This window comes from Neopelma chrysocephalum, unplaced genomic scaffold (genome assembly GCF_003984885.1).
Source record: "Neopelma chrysocephalum unplaced genomic scaffold, ASM398488v2 Primary Assembly neopelma1_60, whole genome shotgun sequence".
Classification (NCBI taxonomy): Eukaryota; Metazoa; Chordata; class Aves; order Passeriformes; family Pipridae; genus Neopelma; species Neopelma chrysocephalum.
Genome location: NW_020897715.1, coordinates 16224682 through 16240987, shown reverse-complemented (window position 1 = coordinate 16240987; position 16306 = coordinate 16224682). Strand labels below are relative to the sequence as shown.

At 41.8% G+C, this 16306-nt stretch overlaps 1 long non-coding RNA gene across 1 annotated transcript; it reads right to left on the bottom strand.

Moving 5' to 3' along the window:
* Positions 1 to 3014: 3014 nt before the first annotated feature.
* On the bottom strand, positions 3015 to 13325 carry LOC113966659. The gene is made up of 2 exons (XR_003533907.1): positions 13197 to 13325; positions 3015 to 3223 (listed from the first exon to the last, which is right to left on the bottom strand). It is a non-coding gene; the product is annotated as an uncharacterized LOC113966659 (long non-coding RNA).
* Positions 13326 to 16306: the final 2981 nt, after the last annotated feature.

The window sequence follows — 16306 nt, the reverse complement described above, 5'->3', positions numbered from 1 at the left end:
CAGATTAACAGTTGACAAAAGAAGCTGGAAAACATTGCTTCTGGTAGAGGAATAGCAAAATACATTGTATAGTAGAACACTGGGCAGAAACACTCCAGGAGATATGGATATAGCTCCAGTCAAGAGTACTATCAGCTTTTATGTACTGCCCTACTATTGGGGCAACGAGGCCCTCTGTACCTTCCAGAGAGACACCAGCTTTCAGAGAGAGACAAGTCTGTGCAGTGCAGGTTGCCTTTTCTCTGTGTCTGGAGTCCTTGCTACATGACAGCATCAGCATCTGTAGCTGCAATTTTGAGCTAGAAATAGCATGAAACATTTTTTCCTTCCTCTGTGCCCACTATGCCATTCACGCCACCAATGTCCTGCTGCAGACCCATCCAGTCCTTATCCCATTTACCCTCCTCCTTCCCTATATTTATGCCAGACTTATTTTGAGCCTCTTTATGTGAGCCATTAATCATAGCATGGTTAGTCATTTAAAAATAAAAAGAATTACTGGTCTATGGACGTGACAAGTCATTTCCAGCTACTGAACAACTTGGCAAGCGATTTTTTTTCTCTTTGGTTGAAAATATTCTAGACACACCAGGGAGGTTTTTTTATCTGTGTGTTTGTATAAAGAGAACATGTAAATGTGTCAGAGGGGGTGAGATGGGAAACAGCCAACTCCTGAGCAGTTGCTAAAAGATGACACTTTGTGAACTATGTTGATAACCCTCTGTGGGAGGAATAGCAAAAACTTAATTAGTACTGATATGTATTAGGAGAAGTCTTATTTTTAGAGTTCTGAAAGGAGCCTGCAGGAACTTCTTGTTTTAACTTCTTGTACAGAAGTACAATGCCTTGACTGCACAGGAAGGTGAGAAGCTTCGCAGGGAATAAGATGACCGAGAGTTTACTGTCACTTAGCTTTGTTCAGTCCATACAAAAGGCCTGCTGACTTCTAGGAAGGACAAAAATCAGGCTTGTAATTTCTGGGATCTAAACTAAAATGAAGAAATAAATAGTTTTGACATATGGAAAAGGACCTTAACTATGAGGTGTCCCAGATTAGTTTGCTGCCTGCTCCTTGACTAATCTAGGAAAAGTCATTGAACCTTTTTGTACTTCACCTCTGTCCTGGCAAATAGCAATAGCAGGAACATTTGAGACACAGATAGCTTTTCCCCCTTGTCCATATTTTTTGCTTTTAAGAAATGTTGTGCTTTTTGCACTAGGACATGCCTAAAACCTTTAAAAACTTTCTACAGAAGGACAGAGACGTTTTATGAAATCCCTGGTGAAAACATGCTAGGATAATTCACTCAGCATGTGAGGGTCTCAAAATTAATTCAAAAGTGTAACTCAGACACATGAATCTAACTCTTCTCCTATAAACATTAATACCGTAGTTGTCAAACCCTTCTAGGTCAGGCCAGCCTCATCCCAGAGTGGAAAAGACCCTTCTTTCAGATAAAGACTTTTTCATTAAAAGTAGCTCTGGCCCAGCAAAAGATTGTAGTTTCTTGAGAAGAAGCTCTTCTATTCAAATAGTCTTCCCTATTACAGATAACATTTTGCAGCTTTCACTCTGGACCAGTCTCATCTAGTAGCTGGGCTTTTCCATGACGCTTCAGTTGAAGTGAATGGAAAACATACTGTAAATTCTTTGCTGTCAGTGTAATTTAGATACTGCACTTATCTGAGGTGACCTCACTCTTGTGGGAAGTCCCTTGGTTTTACCGCAGAACATAAGATAAAGAATAAATTAGTAATAACAAAACTGAACAGTGAAAGACACTTGCTGAGAGCCCTATGGGAGCACTGCTGTGGATGCCTCTTCCACTGTGTGCAAAGTCAGAGACAACATAACTGAACAGGAAAATACGGTGAGAAAATCTTTGTATAGCATCATAGAAAGAAGACTAAAAATAATCCAAATTTTGTTTTCCACTTATTTAATAAATCATCTTTCTAAGGAGAACAGACACTTTGCAACCTCACAGCCGTATTTTTAGGAGGTGGTAATAATTTGCAAGAATGGTCCGAGCTGGAAGAGAAGTAATTGATCTGAAGGGCCACAACAGATTGGTGCTGACTGATTTAAACTGCAACACGGTTAGCTGAGATTAAATAGCAGGGAACTTTATAAAAAGTCAACTGAGCAAGAGAAAATGCTTTTCTTCACACCTTCACAGGAGGTGTGAAGGATTCAAAGAGCTTGGGGCACATCAGGTTAAGTCTTGTGATCTATTCTGACATAGGGTTTCTTGGGCGTCAGTACAGGGGATGTTTGCAGCCCTGATGGATACTAAGGACATGTCCAGGCTTCTCTCAGTGATGCTCTAACTCTACCTATGCAGTATGGATGCAGTGTTATAACACCATGGAAAAACAGCCTGTGACACACAGGTGTCTGAGGATCTGCCTCACTGATTGGAGCCACTGATGTTGGTGTGGTCCAGATGATTGTCAGCCATAGGAAGAGTTGAGCAAATGTCCCAGGTGCAGCCAGCCAGTGTCCATCCTGTATGGACAAGACAAGCAACAGCTTTGCTGTTACCTTCAGGAGGCTCCACCCCATCACCACCCTGTACAGATCCACATAGATACTTGTTCTGGGCTGGGATTCCTAACTCTTCAGCAAAACCACTTCAGTAATTCTGATGAAAAGCTGTCCTGCATGACACTTCTGTGTTGGGTGTCCTGTTCCCTGGAGCTTTGGTAGCTCCAAACAGTGCTTGTCATAACATCTTCCATGTTTCCATTATGGTTTGAAAGATAAATGAAGGGAAAACCAGCCATGCCCAGGAAAAGGAGTTTTGAATATAAGTGAAATATAAATATCAGTGTACTGTACTGTCACAAGAAACACTGCTCTGAGCCACATATATCTGTCCCCTTTCTGAATTTTAAGATGCCCCCTTAGCCCAGCTGGCAGCATTATGATTCAATAACTGCCACTCGCTGTCAGACACTTACTGTCCAAGGAAGGCTGCCGAAGAAGCCAGCAATTCCAATGAGCAACAGAGTTTTCTTGTGTGACAGGAATCGTTTATTCAAGCCTGTTTCTAAGATGGGGAGGATGCTAAAGACAAATTTGACTTTAGTGCTAAAAATATCCAGCTTTATTAAAAATTTTTGCCAGGGCAGGAGCAATATTTTACAGCCTGTGAAGTCATTCCTCCTGGATCATTTCAACAGTGGGAATTTTCTTCCATGTGCCTTCATGCTGTACACACTGTAGGGAGAAGGAAGTTATCAGAGATTAGGGCATATTGAAAAAGGCATAAGAAAATATGTGCACATCTCCTCTTTCTCTCCTTATAGTTAGTTCTGTGCAAATGCTGCCTCCTAGAGATTCTCGACCTCTCCCAAGTTTCATGGCTATCTCCATGTGAGAAACTGAATGGCCACTGCAGCTGCTACCTCCTCCTTCTTCATTTTCACTTCCAGTTTGTACTCAGTGGTGGGATGAACAGCAGTGAATACCAGCATTCATCATCACAGCCATAGAAACTTATAATGAGATACAAGAGTGCTGTACTTTAGACACTCCGTTTCTCCTCCTGCAAACAAGCCTGCCAAACCAAAGGGCCAGGTTGTTTTGAGAAGAATGAAGGGATGCAGCTTCTCATTTGCTGGCAGTGGTTGAAGTGGTATTTCTGTTTGCTTAGCTGGTCCCTCAGAAGACCATTTCCAGGCACACTGCATTCAGGGGTTTCCTGCTACATAGTGATGGGAAGAAGACAGGTTAGAATAGGTGAGTCCATCTGCTTAATTGGATCCTGCAGAAGGACAGTAGAGAAATTCACTTACATAAAACAAGAGCAAACTGCTGCTCTCAGACAATTATTAAGCATGCTTGGAGACACAGTCTAAGCTCATGCATAGCAGACAGTTGCCACTTGGATTTCTGAGAACCCACTCTGTTGTGGCGAGCAAAGGCCATGATTAGTGCTAACCGTACCATGAAGTGGTTACAAGCAGAATTAAAACATGTCATATGCATAGCCACTACTGTGATTGCTATGGGTTTTGGGGAAGAGAGTGAGGAAAACATCAAATACAGCACAAGGGAATCCCTGAGAGACACAAAGGCTCAAGCATTTGTATCTCCCAGCTGGAAAGTTAAGTTGTTGAAAGGAGACTGTGGTTTTAAGGAAGCTCACTGGATAGATCTGTCAGGGTGATAAAAATAGTTTGTGTTTTTGTTCCATCTCCAGCAGCACCCATGTTATTCCCAGCATGGTCACAACTTGGGCCTCAGCCTCCATCTGCCTGCTTAGGGGAGATCATTTCATCGTGTCAGCTGTCTCAGAGTCATGGATGTGCACAGCACTACTAATCTGTTGCAGCAATTTTCCATGGCATCAGTCAAATTCAGCAATATTCCTTTACCTGCATCTATCTGAGTGACAGCCTCTGTCCTGTGTTCCACCTCAAATGCCTTTAAAGACCAATACAGTACCCGGTGGCGTTGCCTGGGGCTAACCTCAAAGGCAGTTGAATCGAATTGTTAGGGTAAGATTCAGCATGTCTAATTTCAGGGGTCTGCAAGGAAGCAGTTTATGACTCAGTGGGTTGCCCTGGGTCCTCTTGAAAGTCATAAAGAGAAGTAAACACTTTTAGGATCTGATCTGTTTCACTCATTTTAGATGTCTACATCACAATGAGGAAACTAGCAGTTGGTAAAGGGAGACTGTGCATCCAGACATCTAACTCAGAGGAAGATGTCTACATCTGTCAGCTGCATCCTACCCATTGTGACTAAAGGGAAAGAGTGCATCATACTTGCTTACATTCAAAATTTATGCCATCCAAAGCTTTCTGCCAAAACCAGCAAATCTCTTCACATGATGAGACAGTACTCAGTATTATGTGGTTTTCATTTACTCCTTGAAGCCTGAAGAAGTCAGAAACTGTAAGTGTAAGGAAGTCTGGAGTGCAATATTGACCTTATCACACAAGACCATTTTTGGTACATCAAAGCCCAACTTCCACTCACAGCTTCTGGTTGATAGTTCCAGGCCCTTAATTCACTCACTAACTTACAAACTTCATAAAAGTTCCATGTAATAACAATGGATAGAATAAGGGAAAAGAAAAAGCGCAGGCTTTGCTCAGAAACATGGTTTGAATTGTTCTTACTAAAGCATGGGCAAATGTTTTGCCAAAGCAAGGAAGAATAAGTCTACAGCTAGTGTTTAAAATACCCTAAGTGACTAAGCAGTACTTGACCCAGCAGGACTGCAGCTTGAGGTTACTGGCAGCTCATTGCCTAGAAACTGTTTAGGCACAAATATGAAGAATAATAAGTTATTTTCATTTCAAGGAGCAAAAGGATTTTATGTGTATTAGTTGAATTTATCAAAATTCTTTCATTTCTTACAGTATAAAGTGATATTTGTAACAATAATACATAGTATTTATAACACATTTCTGCTGTGAATTTTCCTAGAAGAAAAAACAAGGAAAATACATCCGTATTGAATTTGACAGGCAGGGATTTTTCCATCTTCCATAACTCCAGTTGTTTCACTTCCTCTTCATGAGAATGAAAAAGGCACAGAAGACTTAAAATTGACTAAAAACTCACATTGTCCAACAGTTTTGTGGAGTATCTCTAGATGCTAATACCTCTGAGCATCACTTCAGTGTTTAACAATTGCAGGATTTTGATGGTAACATGTAATTGTTGGTTCATTCTGGCTTGTGGCACTAGATCATTATGATCCTCTCTGCTCTAACTAATGGTGCCTTCTCGACATCCTGATTTTTTGCTGTTGTAGTTCTCATGCTACTAGTTGCTAAATATATGATATCTGCAATATTGTAAGCCCTGAAGAATCATAGAATATTTTCAGTTAGAAGGAACTCATAAGGATTATCGAGTCCAGCTCCCTTACAGACCACTAATTCATATAATGGGCTTGATTCTCTACCATCTCTTATCTGGAGGTGCTGCAGTGCCTTTGCAATGGAAAAGACCTGTAAATGACATAGTTCCCTAGGTTGGTTCTGTAGACGGTGCATGCTACTCTCTCACATGCACACACACATGGTTCACACTATGAAAGGGAAAGATAAGCAATCCACGTATGCTGCACACCAGCCGTTGATCTGATCATGTGGGAAAGAGCACTCCATGTGCCAATAAATTAGAGCCGACTTTAAATTTTGGGGGATGGTGATGATGTGACACTGCACTGGATGGAGCCTTGTAATCAGGAGAGCAGCACTAGGCTCCACAAGACACCCCAACCCCAGCCGTGAGAGATACCCACGCTCTGTTCCTGCTCTGCTCCGACTCCCCAGTGCAGCGCTGGTATGGCCAAGCTGACTCTGCCTGGTTTGCTGCTGGGGTGCTGAGCACACATAGTTCCAGGGCCACCACACCCTCCTTCAGCTCCAGACACAGCGAATGACATGCACCACTGAGTCAGCCACTCACTGTGGCCTTTAGCTTAAGGCCCACAAAATTAAAAGTCTCTCCACTGTGTTGACAGCTGGAATCGTTTTGGTTATGACTACCCTCCAGCATCACACTGCTTTTCTGACTATTCTGACTAGATGACACTAAACAAAACTCAGCTGAATGTTTCAGACTACAAACAGCTTTGTGAAACCAGAGTGTCTCTGACACACAGCCCTGGGTAACTGCCATCATTCATTCTCAAAAGCCAGCTTCAAACAGCACCATCTATGTTTGATACGCCCTTTCCAAACATCAGGATTTATTCTTGGGAGCACACAATACCCTGGGTCTGTACTAAAGAACTCATTGTTAGAGTTCACAGGTCTCAATAAATAAGTCCCAATCTTCAGCTTGCCATTTTAAAGGAAATATGGTCAATTATATAGATAAAACTAGGAAAAAATTGCCTCACACTTCATCTGCCTATGATTAAAAAACCATACCCTGCTCTGAGACTGGAGAAAGGGCAACATCCAGCCTGGCTGTTTTGGGAGCTCCTGGAAAGCAGACATGTCTTGAAACCTTAGCATAACACTGGGCATTGCACATCATTGCTGCAAGTGCTCCTCTATGCAGGGACAAGTGGCACAGCGACCCCTTCCCTACCAGCATGGATCCATGTGGAGCTTCATGACGAAGCTCTTTCCCCATCTTGTTCCTCTGTGGGAAGCAAGTGTGGAAGGTCTTGGTGTGCCACAGTCCAACATGCCTGCTGTCTGCAGCAAGCTCTACCCAGCATTTTTTTCCTGAACTACCTCTGGCATTATTCAGCTAGATCCCTGCATGGTGGAGACAAGTGTGTGGACATGAAGGAAAGGGCTGAAAATCAATAGCAGTAAAGTTTGCTTATGAGAGGAGTGCCATCGGCAAAAAAGGGAAAACACGCTAAAGACATAGGTGGCTGAGAGAACAGCGTGTTTTGCTGAAGAAAACTAAGCCTGTTTCAGGGTCTCAGTTCTAATTTTTAAGAAATTCTGTAATACCATTGGAAAAGGTATACAGTGAGAACTGCAGTCTGCTACTGCATCTCTGCGGCAGTGTCTGACTCTGAGGTCGAGTGAGCAAAAGCAGCTTACACTCTTGGTAGCAAGGTATGGATTTTGCAGAAAATGAGAATGAACCCACATGCAGTGACCTTCAGAGTGAAACTATTTTCTTTAGACTGTCTTGATGGAAGGATGGATGGAAGGAAGGAAGAAAGGAAGGAACAAAGGAAGGAAGGAAGAAAGGAAGGAAGGAAGGGGTAAAAAATGGGAGACTAATGATGTAGGAGAACTAAGTCAGAAAAGGGTGAAAGATTAATAATTTATAATTAAAATACAAGGAAAAAAGCCTGTAAGCATGATTACAGAACTATAGGAAAACGTACTGCTTTATGCAGAGTTCTGTATAAATGGATAAGTCTGATTAAAAGCTTAGGGAGAGAGAAAACCCCCTCCAGAAGGAAAAAAAATCAAAAGGATGTTTCTTTGCTCATTGGGAGTGTTATGCTGATTCTTCTTTCCCTCAACTATTCCGGAGACTTGCATTATGGTCATTACTCCTATTCATTTGTTCTCCTTTGCTTTGTAAACCAGGAGAATGACTTCAGGATAGAGACAAGAGGGCAACTTTGGGCCATCTGGAAATTTTGCCATCTCTAGTGAAGAAGGTTTAAATAGTGACAGAAGCTTTACAGCACAACACAGGCAGAGAAACAAGACACTCCATCTTGGGGAGATGACATTTGCCAACTTCTAGGCTTGTTATTGATATCCTATCAGATACAACCACACCGGATTATCCTGTCAGGAATGGTAACATGCAGCACAGAAGGTGCAAACAGTTATTTTAACTCACTGCAGGAACACGTGCACTCACACACTACACACTTTGAGGATGTTACCCTGCGGAAGGGACACCTATCAGCTAAAGATAGGCATAAAGCATTTGGAGCCTTCTCAACACATGCTCGCCCGGGTCATTTTTATATACAAACAAGCTACTTCTTGAAAGCAAGGACTGAAGCTCAGATGAGTATTTATTGAGCATACACTTAATCAAAATGCTGAGTTTGCTGCTGAAGCAACAGACTCATGAAAATAGAAGGAATAAAAGTCAAGAACTTTTGAGCTGAAATGTTTGAAAAGCAAAGACTCATGAAACCACAATAGCTCTGAGTAAATGTCTTGTCTGAATGCTAATTCGTGCCACTGAAAAAGTATATATAACACCAACTATAGCAAGAAGAAAAAACATGCACGCTTTAAACAAACTAAACCCCTCCAAAACCACCCTGAACCATATGCAGTGCTGGAATACAATTACTTGGGGTATATATTCCTAAGGAGCAGTTTTTATCAGCCAGTAGCTGGCTTACATTTTCTCAAATAAATAAACTGTATGTGTGTGACTTTCTATTGCTTCATGAAAACAAAGTTACGTAAAAGCTGGTTATTTGCAGCATAACCTTTCTGAAGAAGCCTCAGCTGATATCGGGTAATTATTTGCCACCCGAATCTAATACTTTCCACCCCGTGCCAAGTCATTTACATGGGATCTGCAGGGTGTGATGTGGATCAGAAATACCTTCACCATCCGTCAGTGCTGAAAATCACTGGAGCTGGATCCATCTGCCCGTGTTTACCCAGCAACCAGAGTCGCGTTGCTAATGCGAAGGTCGCCCCATGTGAACCCATCAATCAGCGAGCTGGCGTTTTCAACTCTGTACCAATATCAGAAATAAGCTCAAGGGAACAGCTTTTAACCCTTCACTGTTTTTAAATGGCTGGGTCCATCTGTCCTTCATGGAAGTAGTTTTCAGAGTCACTTCCAAAGTGACCTTCTGTATGCAACTTCAATACCTTACCTATGAGATACACCTCTGACCTGTCCACAAAACTGTAACTTACCTGCTGAATACATCTCAGTATAGATAGTGTAGCTAAATAAGCTGTATCTTCTGGATTTAAATGTCAAGAAAAGTCCTAGTGTGTATGCTCTAAACTGATCACCAGCTATACTAAGATACAGTTTAAACATTTCAACTCAAAACACAGTATTACATTTAATGACAAGTAGCTTTCAATTTTATTTAAGGTTGAAGTGGTTCCTGTGGGTTTTTTAATTCTTAATTTGATTTATGGGGGACATCTATGTCAAGATTACAAATGCAGTCAGCTGCTCAGTCATACTTTCAGGTAATGTTCTATGTGCCCTTCTGCTTTGTACAGATCGATGCCTTTATCCTCTTTCTGTGATTAAAGCTAGCCAAATTTATTAATTCAAAAAATTATTTCTATTTCTAAATTGTCTGCATACAGATTGGGATTTCCATTAATTTCATTCTTAGCTGAAATCGTTCAATGGGTGCTTTGTCCAGGCACACCTCAGATCATAAACTTTTCGTCACTGACCTGCAATGACTGATTCAACCATCTCATGTTCCCAGTACTGAGTCTGGTAGAGCTGTGTGTCTGTGTGTGGGTTAGAACCCCAAACAGAGAAGAAAAGGTTTTGATGAAGGCATGTGCTACAAAGATTCACAACTGCAAAACCTGAAGAAGCTTATCTTGGAGCTTGTGGAAAATAAGCATAACTAAAAAATACATGATCTTCATTTGCCACTGAAGTGTATTCACCTCTTGGCAATAGTTCACAAGAACATGGGCCCTGGCCTGAATTCTGACTTTATAAAATTTTAACCCTAGGGAAGTGTCCTGAAGCATTCAGTTAAACAGTTGAGATGACCTAGATTATAGCTTGAGCTAATAAAAGCTGTTCTTTTAAGAAGTTCAACCCTGTTGTGCTCCAAATCAACTTGTGGAGAGACAGTTAACTGTGAAATAATCCATAGCCTTCCCTTATGTGTCCTAGATTATTTCAGTGTTTGTTTTTAATTTATTTGGCTGCTTTTTGTTTTTGATAAAACTGTTCTAAAATATGTACTCCTAAACAAGGTATTTAATAGAAAATGAAGTGATCAATTGAAAGTCAACTTGTTTTGAAAAATGACGCTATTTTATGTGATGAAATTTTGTGAAATCTTCTGAGAAATAAGTGCTTTACATCATGTTTTTGCAGTGTTTGCCACTCATGCTTGAGACCATTAGCTTACACGAATTCTCATCTATCATTCCTCTAAAGTATTGCAATGGGAAATGATTTTGGCTTCTTAGCTGTTCTGCTGCTCACACAAAATCCAGTGACAAGTCATCAGAATGTCTGTGATGAGACAGTGGTCTCAGCAGCTTTGTGCAGTGGCAGAGATGACAGTGTGAGGTGCTAATACAAGTCAGTGATTAATGGGATGTAAGAACACAGATAGATTAGATTGGATTAGGCATGCATATGTTTAGTTTAAATTTAAACCTTAACCGAAAAAAAAACAAAAAAACCCCTCCCCAAACAAACAAATAAATAAAATCTTGTTGTTTTTTGCCTTGACAAAAACACCAAGCTATTCTAAATTACTCTCTGGCTTTCCAGTGGCAAGGAGCTTTAATTCAAAGAAGTCTCATGCAGCCTGACAAATCATGGTCTCTAAATCTGAACTCTTTCTGTCTATTACCTGTTTTATACCTGTCACAGCAGCAGCAAAGACAGATAAAGGAACCAGCAGCAGGTTCCAGGGTGGACCTAGCCCTGGACATATTGTGTGTTACATTGTTGTAGGCAAAGGTGGGATTTAAAATCAACCAACCCATATAAGCAATCACTTCCAATTCAGTATTAATCAGTTGAGAATATCCTTGCTACAGCAGGAGCAGTAGCTCTGTGTAGTACTATGAAAATCAATGAAAATTCAAGCTGTATCACAGATGTACTCTCTGTGCCTCATTTTTCTGCAGATGAAACTGGGCTGCAAAGTTTGTATTAACCTGTGGCTAGACTTGTAGGAATTCATGGCCCTGTGTTATCATGCACTGGGACATCAAGTGGTCTCCTCCTTACAGACTCCTCCAAAGTTTTTCCTTTCCTATAGGACCACTAAGACAGTCCTTGTATGAGCTATGATTTCCTATTCTCCTGCTAGTCTATGCATCAACTTCAACAAAGTCAGGTCCATGCAAGCACCTGTTTAAGCCAGTTTAAACCACCTCTTCCTTCCTGAAACAAAATGCAGGGTATCTTCCTATAATTTTTGCAGACACTTTAATCTGAAATACTCTGAGGTTTTATTATTAAAAAATCCTGTGTATTTTCTTTTTTTCTGCCAAATCATGCTCTCTCTTTTCTTCTCAGTGCTTGAATACCAGGTGACTTTAAAGGAATTGCTGAGATAAGGAATATGGAAGATTAGTATGTTCTCTCAGATGCAGCTCTTCACATGAGAGAGAGAAGTGTGCTTTAGCCTTTAGATATTTTTTCCCTTACCTACTCCAAGGTCTTGGTAAGTCATGGCCAAGTCAGAGCCCTTCATCCCCAACATGATCTCATTGGACATTGTTTGATCCCAGGAAAATACTGAGGGACCTACTCAGAGAAACCTGGCTCAGTTAGAGATAGAAGCACATCAATAAAGACCTTGGCTGGGTATCTCTACCATGGCTAATACAGAAGAGTTCACAGAAGTGGACTGGGATGATCACTGTTGGTTCAATGTGGAGATGCCATTGGCAGGGTTTTGTGTGAAGCAGAAACCAAGCAAACCCAGCAGGCAGTGCCACGTGTTTGGATTGAGGCACTGATACACTGCCTATGCTTTAGTGAAGATCTCCTCTGAAGTTCTTTTAACACAACTACAAAAAGAAACATAAACATTTGTGAATGCACTGCTGCTGAGACCTGTCTCACAGGCAGTGGTTGCAGGCATTTTCAGAAGACACACAGACCTGTCTGTAGTGCAGCTTGGGCTTGAGTGCATCAGAGAATAGACAAGAAATTAATTTCACTTCTTCCTGTTCCAGCAACTGAATTTTTACCTAGAGCTCTTTGCTGCCCCTGAGAATGCTTTTCCTGAACAGCCATGATGAACATCCTGTAAGCAGTGAGGGACACCCTGGACAGGGACTGCACCAGGGTGCCTTGAGTCAGTGCGGAGGTACCTCAGCCCAGCTGTGGGAGAGCAGAGGACCCAGCTCTTATTGTCACCCCAGTACCACCATGCCCTTTGCCGCCTGGAGGGAAGAGGGCAGTAAAGGGAAGAGAGAGCAAAAGGAGCATTTAGAAGTGAATTAGTTAAAAAGTTTCTCTCCATGTGAACCTGTCAATCTTCTGTAGAGGATTATGCCCACTGGGGTGAGTAAGCCCAGGCGCGCACACACACACACACACAAACACACACACACAGACTTTCACATAGTATCAGTAAGACCTTGTGGTTAATTATAGCTCTGAATCTGACAGAGAAAAATTAGAGGGGAGAGGGACAGCTGCGGGATCCTGGGGTGTAGGGTCTGATTTCCAATGTAATCTGCAGCCCACCAAAGATCTTCACTTTGGAAAAATAAAGTTCAGCCATTTCTAGTCCCTGCCTACTGCTTTTCCATTGCCTCATGCGTGCCGTGAACCTCTGAGCTCCTAGCAGGGTCCCCATAGCAGCAGCCTGGCCCATGCTAAGCAAGGGTGGCTTGTGCCAATGAAAAATATACATACGCTGGGATTGCTCAGATCTCCTTTTCTTTCTGTTCTGCTTTTTTTTCCTCTAGCTTGTTGCAGGGGATGAGTCTGTAAGACTAGTGCTAGTTTCTTTCTTCCTAGGTCTGCCTGCAAATCTCTCCTAAACCTGGAATTAAAATGAGGTGGCAAGTTTTACCTTTTTCCGGTGACATGTCATCTGACTCTTCTGATGTCCAGAGGCAGAGCCTTCAGAAACAATTCTGTTGATTCCACATTTTAAGGATACAGATAGTTCAAAGTCTGGGTATTGCATCTGTCTTCCTTTGAAACATGGGAGACTTCAGGGAGTCTTGCTGCTCATCTTGAACCTGTTTACATGCAATGATCTCATATTACATTAAAAAAAAAAAAAGGCTCCATAAGGTGGTTGCAACATGAGCCGAAAGGGAGAATCCAAAGATTACATAAAACTAGGATCACTGTGTTTAAGGTTTCTACCTCTGGTCTGGGTTACAGTGGTTTGAGAATCATTTTAATGTACACAGACAAATAATAACCCCTCATACTTACTAAAGTACAGTCAGGAGTTGGGACCAGGTCTCCACTACAGGTTCAACACCATTTTTGGATGCAATCATAACTTTTAATGCATCTTGGAAGGCCAAAGAAACTCCAATGGACTGGAAAATGTTACTGATGTGCCAATGCTTGAAGAGTATATGTGGCAGGGAATTATAGGCTGCTTAGCTTGACAAAAACCTGAGGCAAAATCACGTACTAGCTGATTAGAAGATGGAAAATCCTACACAACTTTAATAACTTCTTTAAGTTAGGAATTTCTCATAGCAGTTCCTACTTTAGTATTACCATTGTTTACCAGTATTTTCCAAGGAAAATTAATTTAAAACATCCATACCAGTTTAATGTCTTGCTCTACTTCCAGATGAGTATTAAAAGTGAATCATCTTCAAGATAAGAATAAAGTGCAAACCTCACACAAATGTAGACCCTAGACTCTGCCAGAGTGTATTAGAAGTTAAGCACGATGCAAAATATTGATTTTCTTTTGAAATCTATTTTTGAATTGTATAACTGTAGTCAACCAAATTCTGATTTCTCCATTCATAGACAATATTCATTAAGAATACACTACAACTTCCTAGACTTCTTTTAGGTAACAGATACAGTCAGACATAGGATCAGAGAATCATTCAGGTTGGAAAAGGCCTTTAAGATCATGGAGTCCAACCATAAACCTGGCCCTGCCAAGTCCACCGCTAAACCATGACTGTAAGAGCCATATATACACATCTTTTAAATACTTCCAGGGATGGTGACTCAACCACTGGTAGGCCAAGCAGACAGACATCTTTAAGACTCAGCTTAAGCAGCTGAACACATTATCAGTTCCATTTCCTTCAACCAAACTTTCAACAGAGATCAGCTGGCATAACATTAAACAGAGTAACCTGATGCAATGCAAAACAGGCGGGTTAGTTAAAATTACCTTTACCAGTGACTTGACCCATAACAGTCTGACTTTGTCCTCACAAAAAGATCCAAAGAGTTGGTTTTCAGCTCTCTGGAGTAGACGATAAACAGCAGCATGGGTACAAAGGTAGATCAGATTGCTCAAAGCCTTGTCCAGCTGTGTTTTGAAAATCTCCAAGGCTGGAGATCTTAAAAAAGCCTAAGATGACATTTTTTCCATCACAAATACCCATTCCCTTTTGGAGAGAACATTTCCCCTTTGGAGAGAACATTTCCCCTTTGTTGGGCTCCTAAGAATAAAATCCTCTGTATCCATGTACTGATTTATAGCCTCTTCTGTATTCTGCTGGCTTTGCAAAACAATCCCTTTCCTGTTAACCCATGCATGGAGGCACGTCCCAGGGCGCACAGATACAACAACCTAACATCACCACCTACATGGGCTTTGCAGGTCCCACTTGAAGCATACGTTCACACCAGGTCGAAAGTTTTTCTTACAGCTGATAATAGCGAGGCAAGAAGCCTTATTCCAGTTTTGACTGCATAGCTAGGTGATGGTGGGCGGCACACGTCACCTATCCATACAGCTCCAACTTTAATGCAGTCACCATGATAGCTAGCCAGTTAGGTGGTTTCACCTCTCAGGAATGCTCTTGGATTGCCAGATGGAGGCTCTAGTGAAAGGCAAAACACCATGAACCCGAATCTCTACTAACTTATCCCTTTGTGTCTTTCGAGAGAAAAACTGCTGGAGGTGTAAAGACAGCTTAAGCAGAGCAGGGAATCTGGTGCTGTAGGGCTGCTGTGAGGACCACTGAGCCTCCCACAGGGAGAAAGACTTTCCAGAAAGGCAAGTCTGTGATGTGTCCTGGAGCAAGTCAGGGTTGGGCACGTCTTCATTGCTACACTGCATTGAAACATTGCATTGGAGGCCTGAGCTAGCAGTCAATGCTGAGACTAGGTCCAGGGCGCTGACAGATTCTGTAGCCAAACCTTCTCAAGTACTTGCTGTTTTCTCCATCAGGGCAGAAATTGCTCCCTGTTTAACTGTTTACACCAAAACCTAGAAAGAATGTAGTCTGAGAAATTACTGAGTATTACAGCACTGTAGTTATGCCACAGCTCAGCTGCTCTCATTTCTGCTTGTTGTTGTTCCCTTTCCTTCCCCTCAAACCCTTCATTCTTCTGGTTTACCCACCACCCAGTCATTTTCTCTACTTGGTGTTTTTTTTTCTCCTATGCCTCCTTTTCAGTCTCTTTCTCTTAACCACTTCTCTTCCCCTCCCCCTGCCCTACATTTTCTGGCAGAGTTTTGGACTCTGAGTTCAGTTTTATTCTTCCCTGGAGAAATGACTTAATGCCTTGGCTCTAATGAGCAGTTTGCTAACTGTGAGACCTTGCTGCTTAGTCTGTATGGAGATGTGCATGCCAGTAATTGGGAACCCCATTTTTCTTCTGCTTTGCTTTTCTTCTCCCCCCCCCCTTCTTTTCCTAGTCCCATTTAGCCATATGATGGCTGAAGAGAGCAGAGTCAGACAACTGGGTAAGACCTTTTGTATTAGATCACTGCTGTTCACGTGCTCAAGAGAACAAGCTCAACAGCTCAGGGAGCACGGACTGCAACATGAATGAGACTCATGAGTATATATAAGGTTTCCTCTTTTCCCCTGTGGGGATGTTTTCCCACTTATTTTGCAAGCAGATTAAGCTGACCATGGGTTGATTGTATGTGCACTGCAATGTGGACATTGCTCTGGGTTGCCATCTGTGGGGGCACATGTCAACTGAGCCCTGCTTTCCCAGAGATGCGATTGG